The sequence below is a fragment of the Varroa destructor genome, unplaced genomic scaffold (genome assembly GCF_002443255.2).
Source record: "Varroa destructor unplaced genomic scaffold, Vdes_3.0 BEIS01000006.1, whole genome shotgun sequence".
Taxonomy (NCBI): Eukaryota; Metazoa; Arthropoda; class Arachnida; order Mesostigmata; family Varroidae; genus Varroa; species Varroa destructor.
The window spans coordinates 29550965-29560622 of NW_019211459.1; the positions used below are offsets into that span (position 1 = coordinate 29550965).

The 9658-nt window shown below is 36.0% G+C and overlaps 1 long non-coding RNA gene across 1 annotated transcript in view; it reads right to left on the bottom strand.

Moving 5' to 3' along the window:
• The window catches only part of LOC147755094 (uncharacterized), a 15667-nt gene extending 6377 nt beyond the window's left edge, over positions 1 to 9290 (bottom strand). The window contains exons 1-2 of the long non-coding RNA XR_015316165.1: positions 9113 to 9290; positions 6919 to 7006 (exon numbers count right to left, since the gene is read on the bottom strand). This is a non-coding gene — a long non-coding RNA (uncharacterized LOC147755094). The remainder of the gene's footprint in view (positions 1 to 6918; positions 7007 to 9112) is intronic.
• Between the last annotated feature and the right edge of the window lie 368 nt (positions 9291 to 9658).

Below are 9658 nucleotides of genomic sequence, written 5' to 3' on the forward strand. Positions count from 1 at the left end.
GAGAGAGAGGGGGGGAGGAAATATCTAGGCAGGAAATACCGAAAAATTGTCATTATTTTGTTTTTCTTGCCCAGGGCTCCATGGGCTTTAAAACAATTTGCATAAATGTATAAATATACGTAGTCAAATCTAAGCCCACCGTTTCATTTTGTACTCGGTATTAGATGCTGTTTATTATTATGTCAGATAATATAGCTTTCGAAAGCTGGTATTTTTGAAAAATTCAGTAATTGTAAACGGTATCCAAATAGTGAAGCCTATATCTGGAAAAATAGTTGCAGCCGAGATGCTGAGAGAGACTTCACCAGGCAAGGCACGCTCTATCCCACACAGTGATCCATAAATATTATCAGTCACCTTGATAGAAAGAATAGCGTATCTGTGCCAGGTACTCGAAACACCGAACATTTCACTTATACTATTTAAGATTTTTGTAGTCAGTGTGTATCGTGTTTGGTCTTTTCCTGGTGTACGTACAGTGCTATCTACGTAAGCTCCTCTACAAGAAACTAATACTAGTAACCAACGGAGAAGTAGAAGCTCTTTGTAATGAATGAGGTTTTTCCAGTTTTTTGAATTTTTTTATAGTGCAACTTACATATTACATGTTCTTATCTGAACGCATATTTTTCTGTTCGTCTCAACTATTACGCTATCCGAATTACGAATAAAATGCAAATGAAATTTTGACTTAAAATAATAAGCAATGTATATACGAGACCTTGATCGCAGCTGTGTATGCTCAGCTGTTACTTGTATAACATTATTTTAGGAGATCAAGATGTACTGATACTGGCGTACATCAAACATTCATTATATTGAAAGCAATATAGAGTAATATTTCGGATTTTATATTATAATAGAAAAAATTGATCTATCACTATGCCGTGTCTCAAAAAGTTGTATCTGCTGTAAATATAACCACCGTTGCGAAACATATTAATGACTAGTTTCTTATTGTAAAACTTGTCATGCCAAGCTCGGGAAAGCAAAATATATTTATTGTAAATAACAGTTACGGATATTTGCAAACAGCAATGTATGAGTATACAAGTGGACGCTTTGTGACTGAGTACGCGGAGCTTTGGAAACGGCATGGCTGCTGTGTAAATAGTACATATAGTTATAACTAATATCCATTAACAAATAATATGATAGATCTATAAGATAATATAATGTGTTACGCTACTACAGGTGTCATCATAAGTATATAGAAAAATGTACATATTAATAAAAGACTATGTTTCACCCTGAAAAAATTATATTGCTTTACATACGATGCATCTAAAATAGCCTTGTGTGAATTTCATGGACAATAGCTTTTCTTTATAACAGGAGGAGAAAATGCTGTTTCGTTTGATAAAGGCATTAATTGTGAGTCAAAATATTACAAACGATATTTTGCAACTGGTAGTTCTATGATCCTTTTTTAGGGATCCCTTTTATGAATCTTTTTTTAGGAATACTATCTTAAAAATGTATTTCATGTGCTAAGACCGCGTTATGTAGCTTTTCATACGTGCAGTGTGTATACTTCACGAACAATTGCCCAACTGCAGTCATGTAATTTTATGTTAGTATACTTTGAAGCGCCATTCAATGAAACGGAATAAAAATTTGCCTGTTAAGTCATGGTGGTGTTTCATCAACAGGAAGCGAGCTTTATACAATATTTCTCTCCATTCTGCCGAACAACATGATGTCTTCTATTCATTACAATGCTAATCCATTGCTTTATCACAGTTTATCTTTCAGCTCACTAACACCTAGCTTGTAACAGTAGGCTCACCTAAAAGCGATGAAATAACATGATGCACCATTCATTGATTCTTATCGCGTGAAGCACTGCTACGGGAGAAATTTGGTTTGGACCCCAAGAGAAGGGCCCTTAGGATAGTCGAAAAACAGGGTCGTCGTTTTCGTTTCTAAATGTTTAAAACTACGAAATCCTTCGTGCTTAACAGAGCAAAACAGTGAGAAAGTCTCTTGATTTCATGCATTCAGCCCTCTGAGATATTTAAATTTTTTTAATGAAGTTAGAAATCTACTAAGAATAATTTGTCTGCTGTTCTATCATTCTTTTTGTCACTATTCGGCCAATTGATTCATTGTTCCTTGCTGGAAAAGTTTATAAAAGCTATTCACAACCTAGTCTCTTTTTTGCTTAATGCTTGCCTTGCGTTGGATCGCTTTCCCTCTATACCGCGCTGTACAGATCTGAGTCAGTAGTAATCAGATGAAGCAAGGGTCGGATCTATCAGCGAAGCGGAAAAGAGTTTTTACCCAAGGTCGCGACAGATTTTGAAGGCTAGCCGAAGAATTCTTCATCAGATTTATCTCAAATGTAAATAATGCATTTTAAAAATTGTAAAACATTTTATTGACATTCCTAATGTGAGGCAAACCGGAGGTTTTCCTGAGGTATGTTACATGCGTACTTCTAAAAATAGATAACAATCGCAATTCAATATGCAAGAATCATTAGCCATACATTTTGAAGAGCTTTTTTCATCGTGAATCTTCTGCCTTGGAAGTCTCTCTAGCAGTTTTCGAAAACCATATAATGATTAGATATGACACAGCCCGCCGGCTTCAAGTACAAAAAGATATAGTCTTGAGTACGGCATCCCGGTTTTATTTTTTCCACTTTTATTCCACATCTAGCTTCAAGTCGTACCAAAGACTTAGTATTCGTAGGTCAGCCGTGACGATGTTATTGTGTTGGTTTCTATATAATGAAACCGATTTGAATGTAGCAAGTACACCCTGTAGTATAGTCAAGTTTAAATAACATAGATATGTTCCACAGTTGCATCTCCTATTATAATTACAATTAAATTTCCTGGAAACCAAGTCTATTTACACTGAATATAAATCATCTACAATATTCTTAGGTGAAATTAGTATTAGCCCCAATAAACTTTTCTGAAAACTCTAAATACAGTTTGTTTCTTCGGCAACAACATACCTGGAACTCGATGCGAATGCCTATCATAACACGGCAGTTTCAAAGGAATTATACGTAGAAAGTTCCTCAGAAGGAGTCACAGAATCAGCTTTATGAAGATCACATAAGATAGGAAGATATAAGACAACAAGCAAGAAGAAGCTTTAATAGATTGTTCGCCAAAGTGAATTAGAATGTTTCAAGCCAGAAAGTACGATCTTAACTTATTCCAGTATTAAAATGTAAAATTCACGAAGCTTTTCACCTGATTAAAAAGGATCTCTTGAAGAGGAGGGGATCTCAGCGGATCCAAAATGACCTTATGTTTGTTTAATCTCTTCCTCTTGGACAGATACAACTGGGTGTTTAAAGCAAAGTCTACTCTAGTAAAATGTACTTTTCTTCGTAAAAGAAAATTTATTTTTGTGCTACTGCAAAACTTACTTGATTTATTTTTTCGCCTTTAGAGAGTTGCTAATATGCTCTGTAAATCGTCCAAATAGGCATGGTTTACTAAACACTGATGTGAGTATACTATAGAATATAGTATGTTCTGTCACAAATGACTAGATATTATGGCAAAACGAGGTGGGCGAATTGAAACCTTCATATGATTATTTGCAGTTTTTTTCGGTGTCTTCTTTTATTCTTATTTTGTAAACAAGTTTTCGGGATAACCTGTTTGGTACATCATCAATGACACATTTTGAAAGTATATAAATTCTTATATTATTTCTATTTGTAAGTAAGTAGCAACAATGTAAGAAGTAAAGACTTATTCTCCACGCAGAATATAGCGGACTAAATATTTTCCATTTCACATTCTAGGCAAATTTTAATTTTCCGAAATTGAGAAACAGGTGCAGAAGGCTAATCTAGCTATCAATGTGGCAAACTCCATTTTCGTTCACTTTTTTATAAGACTTGAATCGGTTTTTATGATACTTTAGTTACTGCTGGCGCAGAAATTACTAAAGTTTCCCGAGCTGAATTTCTGGGGATGCATTTATCCAGCCTCGTTCTGATAATGTACATTCAGCTCAATTTCGCCTCAGACCAGCAACTACTATAATGGGTACCTCTGATGCTCAAAGGATGTCTTTTCCTTTATCATACTTCTTTAAGCCACGAGCAACTTACGAAGCTGAAGACGTTGGCATAAACTATGATTCCAGAATCAAATCTACATGGAGATTTTAAAAACTAATACGAAATTGTTTACCCCCCTATCATCACCTAAACCCTTATTAATAAATAGAAGTTTGCATATTTTGCTATTTTGTTTTCACGTAGAACACCAATTTCGTGCTCGGATTTTTAAGACCCTGCCTGTTCTATTTCCTTTTATCTATAGCCTTAGAATATGCAGAAAGATCTTGTAGTCATGCAATCTCCATATGTGTTATTCCGCGCCTCGCTTTCGTTACTATGATGGTCCTTTGTTGTAAGAGAAAGATACTCTTGAAAACGATTTTCGTAATATATTGTTAGTTGCGTCTTATTCCCATAATACTGGTTATGATAGTTTCTGTGCAAAACAACTTCAGGCAGCTTTTATAAAGCAAACTCTTTTCGCAACCTTTGTTTGATTTTTTCTTATATGTGTCCTAAAAAGTAATTTTTTAAATGAATTGAAACTGTACATGGACATGTGGATATTTTGGAAAAGCATGCGATTTGGTACTTAAGTTTGATTGAGGAATGCACATGCAAGTTGAAATCGGATGATTGTTAAGAATCATTTGTTATTCTATTTTGATTTCGGTTGCTGCAGTTTTTGGCGATTCCTAATTATGTATTATCTTCCCGTGCAATCTCGAGAAGATATAAACAACTATACTGTAGCAAACTACAGCGGAGTGCCAATATATGAAGATTATTTTTGTCAGAGCCCGCGTCACACGTTGATGAACTGTTTGCACAGTGCATCAAGTTTCTGGTTGTACATAGGGATAAAACGGATAAAGTTAGGTTTCGGTGTTTCATTTAGGTTTTGCTTTTGTATGCTTTAACCTTTTGCATGTTTCTAGAAATGCAATAAAACCCGCTAGTTAGTAATACCAATAACAATAACACCGGTGCGGATAAGTATGATTTTAAATATATACGGAAGAACTGTTTTTAGTGGGACGTTTAGTGTGGTAAAGATGGGCCATTTCAATTAGAACTAGAAAGGTGACAAACGACACAAGTCTAGTTTTTTGCTCATATATGAAAACTGCTGTCGGAAAAGGCGCCTGACGTAACCATCACATACATCCTGTAGTCTGTACCGCTATCTGCTCGAAATCGTATGTTGAAGTCTGGCATGTTGAATAAACAATAATGATATTAAAGCAAATTATTTTAATAGTTGCCTCTTCTCAAGTTGCGCTTCTTTTAGAAGAAAATTAATTGATGTCGCGAGATACCATCCATCCTATGCACTTGTCTTAGGTCTAAAAACTTAACTTCTTGCTCCTCATGCCCGAAAATCGGCCCCTTCTGCATAGTTAGCGCAGTAGGTGCAGAAGATATGTACGCGGCCAGTTTGAATTGTGTTTAAGTCCGTTGGGATTAATTCATTAATCTCTAATAATCTTATTTAGTAGCTTTGGAGCAAAATCACTTCCATATAGGGCGCTGTTATCGTCCCACGAGTGGAACAAAAACTTGTTTTTAAAAGCCTCTCTTTCGAGAAGATGGTCATCTATCTTAGTTGACATCAGCCACTCTTTCATGCTTAATACTTTACCCTGAAAATATCTCCAAAAAATTGTTTACTAACAAATTTTCGACGTATGCTAGCCCGTCGTAGATAAAAATCCGGTTTTTTTATTTTTTGATACCAAGGTATCAGATCAAGCTTCTCTATAGTTTGCTATAGATAGATACGTTTCACATATCCTGTTCCCTTCGACTAACAGGGTACAACTAATCCCGGAAGTAGTTGTCCGGAAGTCACGCTTAATGCAGGCAACTGTTCAGTATATGTAGGTCCGCTAAACAGTTCTGCCAGTATACTCAAACCTTGTTTGTTTCATATGCGACATACGGATTGGCCGGTGGATACCATTATATGTTCCTTAACAAACTGAACGATGCGGCTACATAAAATCAAGCCGCACCTTGGACAAGTGAAATGGCTGATGCGAGTAATGTCCTCCGGTTGGGTTTATTGCTTGACTTTTTGCTGCATATCTATCAAACGTCCTAATATATTCAGTTCTCCTTAAACATACGATTAGATACTAGACAAAATTGCATTTCTGTCAAACGGTACAAAAACGTATTTTAGTGAGTACCGATATTCCGAGAAAGTAAGTTTCGCTATTAAGGCCAAATTAATAAAATGTTGGCTCTTTTATTAACAAAGTCGAGTGCTTGTTAAGCAAAGGACTCCATCACAAGTCTCTATTTACATCATAGGTCGACATTATTAAAGTTTCATATCTGCTGCATCGTGATGGTTGACAATAAATGCCATTTCGTATTGACGTGGTAGATACATACTTCATGAATTTACGCTGCACACGCTCAGATAGTTTTACACAATCAAGTTCAAATAGAGTTTTTCTACGAGCTTTGCCAGACCCCGCAAGAGCTAATATTTTTAAAAGCAACTAGATTTTGCAATCATTTATGTGGAATTTCGGGACTTGCACGATCAAACAATGTATATTACAAACAAGCAGGAAAAGCTAAATTACTAAAAACGTAGGAACAGTTTTACACCTACAACGGTCTGTGGTCAAGAAAAATCGGTGATCTCTTGAAGCTTCCTCCCATGTAGCTGAGCTTCTTCCTACACAAGTCAAAAGTCGAGGTACTCGACAGTGCTCATGTATAAATTATATTTGCTTAGCTTAACCGTCAGCTTTGCTTCCTTCAAAGCTTGGGAACCTAGCTCGATGCAAACAAATGGCTGTACGTAATTATAGCCATGATCAAATCATCAAGAAACGTAAATTCTATAAAACCAGCGTTTTTACCTTTCATGTCTTGTAGAGTCGATTGGCAAGGTCAAGAAGTAACATTATTTAAGTTTGCAATTCACTGATTAAGATACTTGATCCCGGCCTGAAACAAAAAGAGTTTACACTCAGAGTAAACTCAAAATGTTTTCGATTCAGTTGACAAAAACAGCCTGGTTACTCACACGGACCGAGATTTATTAAGCAATCCGTATAGTCGTTCTGCTACGAAACCTTACGGCCGACAGACAGTATTTCAGAGTTGCAAAATGCTGCTATAGCCAACAGACTGTCGAGAGAAGAAATGATAAAGCTGTACGTGGTTTCTTGAACCGTACGTAATTTTCTCAATCGAGGACGACTATTTAAATCATAAGAACTTGACGGAAAATAAAAGCTACTCTGGTAAGCCTGCGTTTTTTTCTAAACGAAAACTGATGGAAGGAGTGTGGAGCTATTTTTTTGCATTATGTAACCATGACTCGTAAAATCATTTCGTGATATTCAGCGTTCTCGAACCCGTTTTGCAGACTCGAAGCCGAGGAAAATGCGTGCATTAAAGTCTCAAGATCTTGCCATACATGACTTTTATGTCAGACTACTTTTATTTTTATTTTAGGTGTATGGATAAAATGTATGCAATCACAAGCGTATTGTTTATAAAGAAACATATATTAGCCTGGAACATCAAAGTGGCCTTTGTGACAATAAGCTGAAAAAGAAAATAAAGCGACTGATATTCGGACATATTTCAGCGCAACAAATTCGACCGTGCTCCATTTTTGTTTTTGAGGCCATATCTAAACAAAAACGCATATCTAAGCCAATTTTTTTTTCAATATGTGCTAGAACTATCATTCCAGACAATTACGTTTCCTTAATGTAAAAACTATCCAAAGCAATTGTAACTCCAATTTGGGGTCTAAACTATACGCTAGATATTTTAAAATATTCCTATTTTAACTCACAAATAGTACCCATATATCAAGCGACAGCGGTAGTTATAAACTCTTCCAGGTTTCATCCCATACACTGTATACGAAAAAATCTAGCAAAATCAAAAAATTCGGACATATAGCTGACCAAGCATCCAAATGATCAAAAATTATATAAAGGCGTAAAAAGTCTTATAAAGATCAACTTTTAGAGCTCATCGAAATGATCCAATCAACCATCGATATTTTCTTCTCTGAAACGGCCATTCATTCTTGTACCAAGGATGCAGATGTATCAAAAATGGCTCTTTGAGCCATTTTGATGAATTTTTGAAATCTTTAAATGTCTCAGGATCTTCCAATGATGAAAATCTTTTTCAAATCTTTTAAAAGCCATATGGAAACTGGAAATAATGTAGGGCGTCGATTTCGGGCAAAAAAGGAGGTTTTTATTTCAGTAGGAGTTCGTCATGAATAGACTGGATAATAGCCCATTTCCGCTTAAGCTGCGAAAACAACGCATCGTTCTTTACTAGAAGAAGTTTCTAGAGATAGAAGATCTATAAGGAAGAGGCTTTTTTTGTACCAAAAAATGGCAGATGAATGCATACCCGTCACAACAAGTAGCCCGTCCAAGCTTATTTTAATATAGGTACCGAACATTAGTTGCTTTGGAAAATTCACCAGTCTGGGAGTGCTGTTGTGATTTTCTCTAAAGCGGAACACCTTTACTCAGTCTAAGAATGTAGTTCGGCACCATTTGTAATCCTAGCATAGAGAAAATGATACGCATATGACATAGCATACGGCAAAATTACACGAAGCTTACCACAAGCAGGTGTTAAGCTTCCAATGAGACTCAATAGAGTGGCCTTCGCGATCGCTAGATTTCATTTCAATAGATTTGTTATTTTGGAGTGCGCAAAGGACAACACACAAAAACAGAGATCCATTGATGAGATGAGAACGTACATTGCGGATGCATATAAATATATAATTGCAATAAGGAACTGTGCAACAATGAGTAGCTAGGTGTTCTGATTTGAAGGGATGTGCGAGCATTGAAGGTCACCTAACTTGCTACGCGTAACTAGGTGACCAGTGTTATGAGGCTGTTACCTACGCTATACTACATAAAATAGTAACCAAATTCGTTAAGTTATAAATAGTTTGTTCTAGTGCCGCTAGAACTGTAAGCCCACTTTTTTTAACCAACTGTAAATCTACGTTCGTCTTCATTGTATATAAGTGAGGCTTGCTGGTCCAGGACTACTAACCTAATTTCATTTTTTTTCAATTTCGAGTTATAATGTGCATTTTCAAACTCTCCACAATGCTGATAACAACACAACAGAATATCTCTCGAGACAACGTAAGTACTTCAAATGTCAGTTGTAAACGTATTAGCGGACGGAACATAGAACGAGTCACACAGAAAGAATCACCGTATAGTAGTCTATTGCACAAAACATGGCTTCTACCATATTTGAGCTAATTTTTAGCGGTTTAGATATACCGGACGTAAACTCGAACTTGGCGCGCACATGTAATATAAATCGCACCACAAGCATAACGAATTTGTGTCTGCTACGAAGACTTTTGTGAGCTATACCACGCAGGCATATGTCCTTTTCTTGAGCAGCGTGGCTCAAAGAAGAAGAATGCTCAGTGGTACAAATAATGTGTTAAATATTATTTAATTGTGATTTTTTTATTCAATAAATATTTTATTTACATTTATGTACAAGGTACCTGGTAAAGGTGAGAATATATGATGAACGAATATGTACTGGTTGAATTTCAAGGATGCTCAAAGCAGTTGG